The sequence below is a fragment of the Sinocyclocheilus grahami genome, unplaced genomic scaffold (assembly GCF_001515645.1).
Source record: "Sinocyclocheilus grahami isolate Dianchi unplaced genomic scaffold, SAMN03320097.WGS_v1.1 scaffold152.1, whole genome shotgun sequence".
In the NCBI taxonomy this organism is placed as follows: Eukaryota; Metazoa; Chordata; class Actinopteri; order Cypriniformes; family Cyprinidae; genus Sinocyclocheilus; species Sinocyclocheilus grahami.
Window position 1 is genome coordinate 2,707,284 of NW_015505331.1, and position 14,568 is coordinate 2,721,851.

The following is a 14,568-nucleotide window of genomic DNA, read 5'->3' on the forward strand; positions in this document are numbered from 1 at the left end:
CACACACTGAGGTATAGAAAAAAACAAAACAAAAACTGTGCTGGTATCGTTATTGTCTGATACTCAGAACTTTTGGTATCGCATCGGGATCGGTTCTGAAAAAATGGTATCGTGCCACCCCTAGACTTGTGTTAATAGATTCTAAATCAAACTGTAAATGAAACCATCAACCCGTTCGTCATGTTTCTGACAGGGCATGTCTCTCTGTAATCCTCATTGAGGTTTCAAACACAGCATGTGTCTTCACTTCTACACAGTGTTACAAGGGAAGAATACTATAAACGGTACTTGAGCTTAAGAAATGTAGTGAAAGTTCATAATGTTCTAGAATATATTGGAATCTTAAAAATGGATATTCACCCAAGAGTTGCCATCTGTTACACACCCTCATGTCATTCCAAACCCATAAGACTTTCATTCATCTTTGAAACGCAAGTGAAGATATACCCAAACTATGACACTTTAAAAACTACAAAAATACATTGTAAAGATAATCCATATGAATCGACTGGTTTATTCCAAGTCTTTTGAAGAGACATGATTGCTTTTACAGATTTAATTTAGGCTTTTATTCATTGCTTGCTTGATGACAACATTTTTGGATGAACTATCCATTTCAGTATTTCTAATATACAGGCTTGCAAGTACATGCTAAGGTATGAATGGTTATGTGCAACAATTAATTTCAGTCCACTAATTTGTTTTCACAAGCACTGTTCTATAACTTTTTCATGCAGATGTGGCTCTGGGAAGGCAACATGACAGGCAAACAAGATGGATACTCCTCCATTATCAGTGACACATTTTTCTGGCACCACATCCCACGGGATAGCGCCGATGTGATGTTTATTAATCGTATATGTAGAATTTCTAATAAAAGACCTTCAGCACAGTGCCGCCTTTGTGCTCCCGAACATTGTCTGCACTGGCAAGTCGCATTAGCATGCCAGTCCACTCGAGTGAATGAGAGGTATTGCTAATGCACCTTGCAAGGCTTTTTTGGACCAAAATCCACTTGTGGGGATTGGAGATTGGTCTGAATGCTTTTTAGATCATTTAGAGGGAGCGAGATGAGGGCAGTGTTATTACATTAATGACAAAATAGAGCAGTGGTCCCTCTTAGTATGACATTTACATGCCTATACGGCTGCCTTTGTGGAGCTGCTTTTTTTTTAAACCATGTTTTGTCACAAGTTTTTTACAGTAAATGGGTTAACTTAGAGGCGATGCATGAGAGAGCAAAAGCTAATTTATTTTTGTTTTCACAGACTGTTGATGGGCTGGCAGACAACAAAAGCAAATCTTAGCCAGAATATTAAGCGCTAACAGCCTCAGTCACCATTGACTTTCATTGCATGTGTTTTCCACACAATTGTGAATGGTGACTGAGTCTTTGGTTTTGCTAAAATGTCTTTTGTATTTTGTGAAAGAAAGTCATACAGGTTTGGAACAACATGAAGGTGAGTAAATTATGACAATTTATTGGGAAAACAGTCCCTTTAACAGTTACATAGCCTTTGTACCTTACTACTGTATACCAGTCATTTATTTATTTAATGTTGTTTTTAAAATGTTAGTATCTTCTTGCCATTTTTCTCTATACAATACTTTTACTGAGGTGGCTCAGTTTGTTTAATCCATCCATCCCTAGTCAGCATTTTCAGAAAGGGACCCAATTAATGGGGGGATTGTTAAAATACATTCAGACTCCTGTGAGCTTTTTGAGTCTGATCACACTAATGCTGCTGCTCCAGAGCTCGCAAAATTTCAAAATCCCTGGTAGCTAGGGATGTAACGATTCACTTAACTCACGATTCGATTCGATTCACGATTTAGATTTTTCGATTCGATTCACGATTATTATATATAAATTTAAATGTGTCCTGTTATTATTACTTGGACAAAATGCTGCACATTTCTTTGTGAAATTGAAATATAACACTGTAATAATATACTAATATAGCACTTGCGTATTACTTCTCTTTTGTTGGTTTTGATTGCTTCTATTGTCCTCATTTGTAAGTCGCTTTGGACAAAAGCATCTGCTAAATGACAAAATTTAAATATAATGTAAATGTAAATAACAAAACTACATTGACATTTTAAAACAAGCCCCAAATAAAATAAATAAGTAACACAAATAAAATAAATCTCTTCATATAAACAAAATAAGGCTTTGTCTGTGCTCTTTCCATTTAAAATTAGAGGCAACCACTGCATTTATTCTTGATCCAAACAAAGATGCTGCATACATACAACATGAGCAGTTTTTAATCTAAAAATTTTATAATTGTATAATTAATTGTATAATTTAGAAATTTGAAGCAAAAACGATATGGTTTGACTTAGGGTTAGGGTGAAACTATACATAAAAATATCTGCATGAAACAGCGGACGAGCTGAATGAGACGCAGATTCACTCTCTGCCAGCTGGTGGCGCTTAAAGCGTTTCCTCGGTTTCCGCTGTAAACAAAGCAGCGCTGCACTTATGAACTTTAATATGCATTATACAGAGGCAAGATGAAAATAAACTTTTCTAAAGACAGTAAGTTCCCCTCAGACATGCATTCATGCATACAAACTCCTACACCTAAATGAATCGCGATTTTGTTTAGCATCTCAACCGATTTGAATCGTCACATATTTTAATCGATTTTCAACCGGCTCGCGGTTAATCATTACATCCCTACTGGTAGCCCTTCGGGCAGGTACTCTTCAGATTTTGGTAGCCCGGAAATTAATTTAACTAGCCCAAATAAAAAAGACCTTTAACAAAAAAAAAGAAAAGAAAAAAAGAAAGTCAAGTAGTAGTTTAAATGTCAATCAAAACTATTTTCAATACACAAATATCAACAAATATGAAGGAAGGAATTTTATTTCACTATTTACAGGGTATCTGCAGAATTAAAAAAAATAAATGTAAGGCAATTTATGACCCATTTTAAGAGCTGCACATGTAAAATGAACACAGTATGAGTGGGGTTGGACATTGTCTGTGGTAACATACAGTACTGAGCCATAAAATTACATGATTTACAGATACAGGTTTTCACAAAAAATACAGTTCAGATACAGGTTTTCACAAAAACAAATGATGAAAAGGAATAAATCAAGCATATAAATTGTTAATTTAAAACGTAGGCCTATAAATATTACTGTCTTAATTGTTTAGATTTTTAGAAGGCACATTAAATTTCTCATTTACAACACTGTGTTTGCTGGCTGCTAAAAACATGAGTTGATATTTGCATTGATCTGACCATAAACCGCATGAAAGGCTTATTGGAAATGCAAATTCATTCTCTGGCTAAATGACAAAATTTAAATATAATGTAAATGTAAATAACAAAACTACATTGACATTTTAAAACAAGCCCCAAATAAAATAAATAAGTAACACAAATAAAATAAATCTCTTCATATAAACAAAATAAGGCTTTGTCTGTGCTCTTTCCATTTAAAATTAGAGGCAACCACTGCATTTATTCTTGATCCAAACAAAGATGCTGCATACATACAACATGAGCAGTTTTTAATCTAAAAATTTTATAATTGTATAATTAATTGTATAATTTAGAAATTTGAAGCAAAAACGATATGGTTTGACTTAGGGTTAGGGTGAAACTATACATAAAAATATCTGCATGAAACAGCGGACGAGCTGAATGAGACGCAGATTCACTCTCTGCCAGCTGGTGGCGCTTAAAGCGTTTCCTCGGTTTCCGCTGTAAACAAAGCAGCGCTGCACTTATGAACTTTAATATGCATTATACAGAGGCAAGATGAAAATAAACTTTTCTAAAGACAGTAAGTTCCCCTCAGACATGCATTCATGCATACAAACTCCTACACCTAAATGAATCGCGATTTTGTTTAGCATCTCAACCGATTTGAATCGTCACATATTTTAATCGATTTTCAACCGGCTCGCGGTTAATCATTACATCCCTACTGGTAGCCCTTCGGGCAGGTACTCTTCAGATTTTGGTAGCCCGGAAATTAATTTAACTAGCCCAAATAAAAAAGACCTTTAACAAAAAAAAAGAAAAGAAAAAAAGAAAGTCAAGTAGTAGTTTAAATGTCAATCAAAACTATTTTCAATACACAAATATCAACAAATATGAAGGAAGGAATTTTATTTCACTATTTACAGGGTATCTGCAGAATTAAAAAAAATAAATGTAAGGCAATTTATGACCCATTTTAAGAGCTGCACATGTAAAATGAACACAGTATGAGTGGGGTTGGACATTGTCTGTGGTAACATACAGTACTGAGCCATAAAATTACATGATTTACAGATACAGGTTTTCACAAAAAATACAGTTCAGATACAGGTTTTCACAAAAACAAATGATGAAAAGGAATAAATCAAGCATATAAATTGTTAATTTAAAACGTAGGCCTATAAATATTACTGTCTTAATTGTTTAGATTTTTAGAAGGCACATTAAATTTCTCATTTACAACACTGTGTTTGCTGGCTGCTAAAAACAAGAGTTGATATTTTCATTGATCTGAACATAAACCGCATGAAAGGCTTATTGGAAATGCAAATTCATTCTCTGCCACGAGGTGGCACTTTAGGAGCGCTGAAATATTGCGGTTTCCCTAGTAACGGCTGTACACAAAGCAGCTCCAGGCTCATAAACACTGCTTTATCAGGAATTATAGGTAAGATGAAATTAAAATGCCAACGACATGTTTCTGAGGACAGTTGGTTCCCTTCAGATGCATTCAAAATCAAGACATCCGCGCCGCGTTTTGACGAAACGTGCAGGGCTCATATTTATTCAATTACATCATTGCCTTTTGAAGTTTAATCCAGCCGTATCACGACTCTTGTGTTTCTGTCCACAACTGTAAGACCTCTTGAAATTATAATTAAGACATTTCTTGTACCATTTAACGTATTTAAAACTTTGATACAACTCACTTTAGGAGTTTTAAGGACCCGCGGGAGATCTGCATTTAAGATAGCCCGTCGGGCAGAGTGGTGATACATTTTGGTAGCCTGACTGGAAAACACAAATAGCCCCGGGACGTCGGGCTAGCGATTTTGCGAGCCCTGTACTCAGTTTTGGGAAGAAAGATGCTGGAATCATAGTCAACTCTTAATCCTGGAGCTCTGAAACACTGCAGTTTGAGCCTCAGATGACTATGAAGTCTAAAAAAACAACCATACCATCATATTTGCTGATAATAACATGTTTATGAGCTTATCTGCAATAATAGCAAGATGGCCTACCTGAACTAATGGCACCAGTTTTCAATAAGTAGGTTAAATATGGGAAGTAGGATTACCCATGCACCACATTGCTTTCTAAAATCTAGCTGCACACTGTGTTTACATTGCACTTGAGAATGGCACAAACACTATGAGATCAAATTAGGGTATGTTTGTTTAGGGCAGTACAATTAATTGAAATAAAAACAATTATGATAAAACTTAGTGTGAATATCGAAACGCAAAGGTTGTGCTTTAATTAAATGAATATATGTGCTGTGTGTTTCAGTATGAAGTGCAGCACTGTGTTCAGAAAATTGTACTCCATCTCTTCATCTGATCTTTTCATCTGAACATATAATTTGTGTTTTATAATTAAAATAATTAGTGTTAGCAGTGCTTTAAACTGACTGGGAAATGGCACCTGAATGCCACTCCATAATCCTAATCCTAATTTATTTCCACTTTCTTCAATTTTCTTAAAAAAATACAAATAAAACATGAGTCACATTGTCCATGAATGCCACTTTGGTACCGGTTACATTTCAAATTGGTCACGTTATTCCAACCTTTAAAAACCTTTTACAGGGAAGTCGTGGCCTAATGGTTAGAGCGTCGGACTCTTAACCCAAAGGTTGTGGGTTCGAGTCTTGTACCGGCAGGGATTGTAGGTGGGGGAAGTGAATGTACAGTGCTCTCTCCCACCTTCAATACCATGACTGAGGGTGCCCTTGAGCTCACTGCTGTGTGTGTGCACTTTGGATGGGTTAAATGCAGAGCCCTAATTCCAAGTATGGGTCATAAAGTATGGGTACTTTAATAGCTTCCAGTAGAGGCTCCTGACCGTAAATTTAGGTGGGGCAGATTCTGGGCCGTAGTGCTAATTAGGGTTGTGACAGTGAGGAAATTTTCCCACCGGTTAATCGACGTGTGACAACACCAGTATCACCGCGGGGGTGGGGGCATTCCCTCTTTTCCTTCGCTTTTAAATAGCTTGTAAAAGCAGTGTGCACATTTTACTTTCACTTTCAAATAGCGGCAATTCGGAGTAAAGCAATTGTAAAGCATTTTTAGTTCGTTTGAATTTTCCCTCTTTTCCTCACTTTTAAATAGCTTAAAAGCACTGTGCGCATTTTACTTTCACGTTCTTTGGGTCGGTGATGCGGTGGGCAAGTGACGTATCCGGTGTTGCGGCTTAACACCGGTATCACTGAGTGAATTCTGAATGCATGAGAGGTGGCAGCCAAATCTATTTATATCTTTATTAATATATTAATATATCTTATATTAACCATTTGCACACACGAGCATTATCCGGCTTCGCTCCTCCCGACTGCAGACGCAGGTTTACAAGCCACTTTTTCCTGTATTTTTCAACCAATTTCTTGACTTTTCCCCACTCATGAACGACACATTTTCGTACACGATAAAAGCTCCTTGTGGTTTCTCGGTTTGACCAATTTGAGCATCCATAAACAACACAAAACACAGCCATTTTGAGTTTCTGCTAGTGATTCCTACGGAGAAAAATCACTTCCTGCCCTCCATCTGCATTTTGCACGTCATCAGTGACATCATGTGCAAACAACCTATTGTTTTGTTGTTAATCAAGCAACAAAAGACAAAGAGAAAATCACTAATTTCTCTTGACTAAACGCTTTTGGATCTTTAATAAGAACCAATTCATATTTGATTCATGCAGTGAATACTATGCAGTGTTTTAGTTATTCAATTTATTCAATTTCTGTATTATTTCTTACTACATGTTAAATAAACCTACTGTAACTGAAAAACGTAAGTTTATTTAATTTGTAATTTTTTTTCTATTGTGTTTGTAATTTGCTTCTTTGTTCTTATAACTAAAATATAATAAAATAAAAATAGCTTTATTGAGATCTCATTATCATGAAATAAAATTTCTCATACTGTGAAATAAGATTTTGGTCATATTGCCCACCCCTAATTCTCAGGACAAGAAATGTTTCTCAGTATATGACAGTGATTATTTTTTTATACACAGCACTGAAAATGCTGGATTTCTCAATGAGCTACAGAGACAGATTAAGAAATGAAGCAGATAAAGAAATAGAAGTTAACCCTTGGGGCCCAATCTTAAAAAACAAAGCAAATGTCTGTTTTTTTTTTCATTACCGCCTTTCAGGTAATTGCCAGCCAAAAGCAATAAACTAGAAAATGACTGATGATGTACATAATGAAAGTAACATGAAAATGTTGCCAAGGAAGTTTAAGAGTCAGCTGTGTGTAGAAAGCTTTTCTCTATGATTTTTGTTTCATTGCAGACCGTTCAGTGCCAGAATCATCATGCTAATCAATGGCAACAGCTGTTTCACCTCCCCCTGGAATCATTCTCATTGACACATCATAATCCAATCTCTTCCCACCAACCCTTAACTCTTCATAATGTGCTGTACGCTGCATGTGTGCAGTGCTGCCGCAGTATATGCCCATATCTCTGCTGTAGTTTCCATCGCATCCCCCTAATCATTATAGATTTTCAGTTTACTGGCTCAAAAACAGATGGTAGAACCCCAAAGCCTACGAGTGCCAGTGAGACTACAGTATTTCTAAATCAGAATTACTTTAGCCTATTAGGGGACTGTGTTTGAAGCAATGTAAATGAGATTTCCTTTTGCCTGTTCCCTGATGTAGTTAAGCATTGCCTATGCCCCTATTATTGAATACTAATTCCGCCCATCTTATCTGGAAAAAGTGCTCAATTGTCCTAAAGGGATTACAGCATGGTGATTTTGTAGCAGCATCATATTCATTTGTTTTTATTTCACGTCATGCTTAAAATGCTTAGAGCTTCTTTAAGCATTTTTTTCTTCTCTAATTGCTGCTTGCATAAGACTGCTAGCCAGGTTTGATTGATTAGTTTGTGGTCTCCCAGTTTTCTCTTGGTTTTATAAGCCATCTGTTATGTCAAGCTTACCTAAGGCCATTTCCAATTGTATTTCTTATTCAAACACTGCACATCGAGTTTAACGTTACGATAATAGTGTTTTGTGTAGTTGTGAATCAAATAAGAACCTAGGAAGCCAGGTGAAAGCAGACTGAAGTAACTGCAAGTCCAGCCACCATTTTTGCAGCACAAATGAATTTTTTAACATGTTTATTTTAACATTGAGATAATTTTTTCCTCCATTTGTGTCCTTGATTAAGCTGAAGTGGATGATGCCTGCTGCCTTGACACTCTGACAATGAGAGTGAAGCAGTCAGTAGAGGCCCTTACTGGAGCGGCTTTGAGGCAGTAGAGACACCATTCATCTCAGGATGAGAGAGGAAGGCTGCCGTGCCATAACACAAGGTCAGACGTTGTACTGAGTGATGGAGGACACAAGTAGTGAAGGCAGCCATAAGTCCTGCCTCTTCCATTTAGTATGGCCCCAATGGATGGGGTCATTCAGAGTTTTACACCAACCATCCAGCTGCAGCATAGCTGAAGACAAGTCACAGGTTTGACTTTCACATCCTTTAAACTTTTTGAAGTTGCATGTCATTGCCAAACTCATGTCCTAGGATCCAAATCAGACTCTACGACTTTTTTATTTGCTGCCTATCTTGGGGGCAGTTGTGGCTTAATGGTTAGAGAGTGGGACTTGTAACTCAAAGGTCGCTGGTTCGAGTCTCTGTACCACCAGAGTACGGCGGTGAATGTTCAGCGCTCTTCCACTTTCAATGCCACGACTGAGGTGAGACCCTTGAGCAAGGCACCGAACCCCCAACTGCTCCCCGGGCACTGCAGAAAAAATGGCTGCCCATTGCTCCAGGTGTGTGTGTGCTTGTTCTCTACTCACTGCTGTGTGTGTGCAATTTGATGGGTGAAATGCAGAGCACAAATTCTGAGTATGGGACACTTCATAGTTTTACTCATAATGATTATAATAATAAAACACACAGGATTTTTTTTTTTCTGATTTCAAGTAAATATTTTCAATGGTGGCCCTGTTGGAAACTGGCATTGTGAAATGACATTGGTTTATCATCAGGACTTACTGGAGACATTTGCGCCTATTAGAGACTGTACACTGTTACAGTACCAATCATTTTAGAATGCCGTATACCTAATTAATGTCCAGTAACCAGGAGAGGAGTAAAGAGCCAAAGTCATGAAGGTTAGGATTCATTAGGATTCACTCAATGTATTGCTTAAGTAAATAAAAAATTTACATATTACTCACACTTGTAAAGGCCAGTATAGAAATGTACATTCAGTGTTTCCCCTGCCATGATATTAGGGGGGTGGCCCGTTAATTTGATTTAATTATATTTTCTCTATAGCGCCAATCACAACAGAAGTCATTTAAAGTTACCTTTCCGATAGAACGGGTCTATACCGTATTCTTTTATTAAACAAACTAAATAGCCGTATGTTATTTCTTATTTACATGACGCCATGTCATTTCGGTTACTACGTTATAGTCGCGCTCTCTGTATCACGCACAGCGGAGTTCCGCCCCGATGTGCGCGCAGAAATGCAGAGCACAAATTCTGAGTATGGGACACTTCATAGTTTTACTCATAATGATTATAATAATAAAACACACAGGATTTTTTTTTTTCTGATTTCAAGTAAATATTTTCAATGGTGGCCCTGTTGGAAACTGGCATTGTGAAATGACATTGGTTTATCATCAGGACTTACTGGAGACATTTGCGCCTATTAGAGACTGTACACTGTTACAGTACCAATCATTTTAGAATGCCGTATACCTAATTAATGTCCAGTAACCAGGAGAGGAGTAAAGAGCCAAAGTCATGAAGGTTAGGATTCATTAGGATTCACTCAATGTATTGCTTAAGTAAATAAAAAATGTACATATTACTCACACTTGTAAAGGCCAGTATAGAAATGTACATTCAGTGTTTCCCCTGCCATGATATTAGGGGGGTGGCCCGTTAATTTGATTTAATTATATTTTCTCTATAGCGCCAATCACAACAGAAGTCATTTAAAGTTACCTTTCCGATAGAATGGGTCTATACCGTATTCTTTTATTAAACAAACTAAATAGCCGTATGTTATTTCTTATTTACATGACGCCATGTCATTTCGGTTACTACGTTATAGTCGCGCTCTCTGTATCACGCACAGTGGAGTTCCGCCCCGATGTGCGCGCACACACACACACGTGCGCGCACTCCCACTAGTATTTGTATTAAGCCGCAAAACGACTATTTAAATATGAATTCTGTGTGTCTCTGTGTTAATGAATGGCGCAGACTCGCGGTTGTGTTTACTACTTGTACTGAAAGCGCGTGACGCTTCCGATGATTTTAGTGTCTGCCGTCTCACTAATGAGGACATAAATACATGAACATCATCTCCAGAACTGATCTGAGAGTCCCTTCATGAGCATTCATTTGAGTAAAACTATCCTCATATCATATACACAGAAATGTAAAGGTATTCACTGCAACCCGTCAAAATAAACGTTTGGTTCAACTTGAAGGCATTGCGGCAATAATATTTTACTATTGTTCAGTAGAATGTACGTAATAGGCTGCTACTACTACTACTAAAATTATTAAAACCTTATTTGTAAGGAATAATCATACAATATTTCTTCAATGTTTTAATTGTAAAAACCTTACAATTAAAGACATGCTAAAACAGAATTTGGTAACAATAAACCCCAAACCCAAAGGTTGGGAAAAATAAAACATTTCCTAGGGCCCACATGTAATTTTTGTTAAATTTTTAATAAATTGATGTTAAATTGATTAATTAATTAGACATGCTTTTTGATTAATACAATTTAATTTAACCATTAAAAAGGAGTCCAGAAAAAAATAATAAAACAGACCCCCCCAAAAGCCATAAACCTAGGGGAAACACTGACATTCATATTAAATAAAACCCAAAACTGCGTAGGCCTGCACAAAACAATAAACAATCAATATAGAGAAACAATATGCAGAAACATGATTAGGATTCAAAGGATACAGATATATTGAGATCGTGTAGTGAGGCAGTTCTCAGTTCTCATAAGTCCCAATAGTTTCAGGGAAACATCCACTTGAAAGGAGGGATAGGTGCAGGCAGATGATTGGACTCGTTGTAATCCTCAAATGGAGAACCGGCAGATGTCCATAGATGTATGTGTAGTGATACACTGGATGTGTGATGTGCTGACAATACTTGTGCAATTTGTGAGATTCGTGATGTGGTTCAATAATAAAACAAATAATGCACAATTAGTTTCTAATGCGATCGGTGTTACAGGTGCTGAGTCATTATAACTGCACGTGTCTAAACAAGTGAGACAGCGCAAACATATAATATATATAGAATATTGCGGAATTTCTTTCATAACTGGAGAAATATGACAATATGATAATACATCAGGTAACAATATTAGGCTGAATAACAAATAAACAACACTTACAATCATTAATGACGCACACGAGAAAACTCAACACAGGAAATCCCAACAAACTCTGAAACAATCACACAGCATCAGCCGACCATCCGCACAGAAAAACGTCAGTCTGCTCACAATCTATATGCTTGTGACAAATCCCCAGCTCGATGGCCTCAATCAACCTCACTTTGATAGTTTATAACAGACACTGCATGTTTTTTTCATCTTTCCACCATTGCTGCATCTGATCTCTTGTTAGTCTCTCTGAACTAGCGAGACTCTCTGTAACCACGCCTACTCAGCAGACGCAATAATCAGAATTCACAGAACGCGACTGAACTATTATAATGAAATCAATTTACATTAAACATGGCCTTTTGCACAGCACCACAGCATGTATTTCATCACTCATTTGTGATGCAGACTGCCATATTGGTACTTCTGTGCATATTTAAATTGTAGTATCACAATCATATGTAATCGTATTAAAATTATAAGGGTACTTGCAGTGCTATTGAAGCTAATATGTTAAAATGCTTCATGATATAATATAATATCGCATATGTTTTTTTTATTATCTTGCAACCACTTCACTTATGCTTAAATTTTTTATTTTCTTTGTTTAAATTATTCAGTGATACAGTTGAATAATTATGTCTAAGTATCATTATTTTGACCCCTTGTCTATACGATGCTTTTTATGGCAATTAAAACATATAGCAATATTTTAATTACAGAAGGCATAAAGTAGCTGTCACCGTTCTGGACTGTTTGTTGTGTTTTCTCCCTCTGTGCCCATATTTGGTCATGTTCCTGTTCCTGTTCTCATTTTGTCATTATTAGTTGATCCTCATCACCTGTCTGCCCCTCGTCATCTGCCCTATTTATAGTACTCTTTCTGTTCAGTTGACCATGGGTTATTGTTTATTGTCAGTAGGGATGCACTGAATTTTCGGCAGCCGAAAATTATCGGCCGAAAAGGGCGTTTTCGGCCGAAAGAGAAAGAAGGTTGAAAATGCGAGCCGAAAATATAGGCTACATATAATATTAATAATAATAATAATAAAAAAAATATATATTTTTTTATAATAATATTATATATGGCCCAGGGCCGCATTAACCATTGGCCTAGGCTGGGCTGAAGCTTTGGGGCCTGGACAAGGAGGGGGCCTGTGGAGTAGATTGACTGGTCATCGGTAGCGCCGATTGCCAAAGCCCCACCCCTCACTTATTAACGCTATTATTTAGTGGAGCTTTTCCATATATTCCATGCATTACCTTTAGAGATTAAAACGTCACGTTTGAATTTGGTTTACCAATCAAATGCATTTATTCTATATTTTTTACTTTTGAACGACCCGTGCACCACGTATCAATCAGGTGATCGCTGCAATGTCCGCATTCACCTCTCTTCACTTCGTTCCGGCATAATCTGGAAATGGTCATGCAAAGAACAATCTTCGATTAGTAAAAATGTAAAATAAAGAAAGCGAGAGAGGGGCTATTCTAAAAAAAATGAAGAGAGAGGGGAATACATGAGTTAGTCAGTAAAATCTAAAGCTGATGATGGAATAGTTGTGAAACAGCAAGTGGACCGGGCACATGGAGCAGATAAAATCACAGTGTCATCGTCCCCACATATTTAAGGTTAGTTTGATTAACAAGTTAACAACTTGATGGATGTATATTGCTTTTTGTGTTTGAACAAAGTATATTCACTTATGGGTTGAGAGATAAACCGGTAGAAATATATCAATCGTTTTGCGTGGCATTAAGCTTTTCATTTAAACGCATTTTAAGCATTATTGTTTAAAAACAAATTAAACTTGTTCAGGGACATTAAGCAGTGGGACAGAATTCATTTTGGCAAATGCGCGCATTAAGACGGTTACGGCCTGATTCGCGTGGCTTGCACCTGCTCGTACAGCGCCAGTCTTATCTTGAGTTATTTTTCGCACCTTGTGCTTAAACGTTCAAATGTTATGTGTCAAAATGTCTCACAGTAATTTGTGACTTAAATGAACGTTAATAGTTAAATATAAAGCAAGTGTAGTAGTAGGCTATGTGAGATCCTAATATGATGAGATTTTAAAGGGATAGTTCACCCAAAAATGAAAATACAGTCATCATTTACTCAGCCTCAAGTTGTGCTAAACCTGTATGAATTTCTTTGTTCTCCTCAACATAAAAGAAGTTATTTTGAAGAATGTTCGTAACTAGAAAGTTTCTGGTCCCATTGACTCCAGTAGTGTATTTTGTTTTTCATACTATGGAAGTCATGGGGGCCCAGCAACTGTCTGATTACCAGTATTGTTCCAAATATATACTTTTACATTCAACAACAGAAGAAAACTCATACAGGTTTAGAACAACATCAGACCTTTAATTTTTGGGTGAGCTATTCCTCTAAAGCAGCCTAATTAGCTGCTGTTAAAATTTATGTCAATGATGTTAATCAAACATTAGAAAGAAAATCACTCACTGTCCTTGACCAAATCACTTTTGTAAAATAAATAAGAATGAATGTATATTGAATTTATACAGTGAAGACTATTCAGTTTATTTGTACATTTATTTTATACAATATAATTTCTTATTCAGTGCTTTAAGTGTTTCAAGTAGGTCTATTTTTTGTAATTTGTGGCTGTTTACTTGTCTTAAGTATAAGCTTGTTTTTACTTAGGTTAGTATTTTTAATTTTTTTTGTATTGAAATTGGTAACAAGAATTATGAAATTTCAATGCATAAATTTTGATGGGATAGAAATCCTATTTAAAGCTATATATACAATATATTTTATTTGTAATACGGGGCCCTGCAGTAAGTCATAGCCCCGGGGCCCTGTAAGGTCTTAATGCGGCCCTGGCCGCGCCGCGCCTGGCAGTGTTCAGTGCACAGGTTTCACTCTCCTCATCACTGCGCGGTTTGACGCTCTGCTCAATATTCCGCTCTATG

At 36.7% G+C, this 14,568-nt stretch overlaps 1 protein-coding gene and 2 long non-coding RNA genes across 3 annotated transcripts in view; 2 read left to right on the top strand and 1 right to left on the bottom strand.

Moving 5' to 3' along the window:
* The window catches only part of LOC107592383 (netrin receptor UNC5D-like), a 144,931-nt gene that overhangs the window by 13,901 nt on the left and 116,462 nt on the right, over positions 1-14,568 (top strand). The window lies entirely within an intron of this gene.
* Positions 1-14,568, bottom strand: part of LOC107592348 (uncharacterized) — a 21,354-nt gene continuing 6,786 nt past the window's right edge. The window contains exon 3 of the long non-coding RNA XR_001609970.1: positions 1-125. This is a non-coding gene — a long non-coding RNA (uncharacterized lncRNA). The remainder of the gene's footprint in view (positions 126-14,568) is intronic.
* LOC107592347 (uncharacterized) overlaps positions 10,524-14,568 on the top strand; it is a 20,437-nt gene continuing 16,392 nt past the window's right edge. Inside the window, exon 1 of the long non-coding RNA XR_001609969.1 lies at positions 10,524-10,616. This is a non-coding gene — a long non-coding RNA (uncharacterized lncRNA). The remainder of the gene's footprint in view (positions 10,617-14,568) is intronic.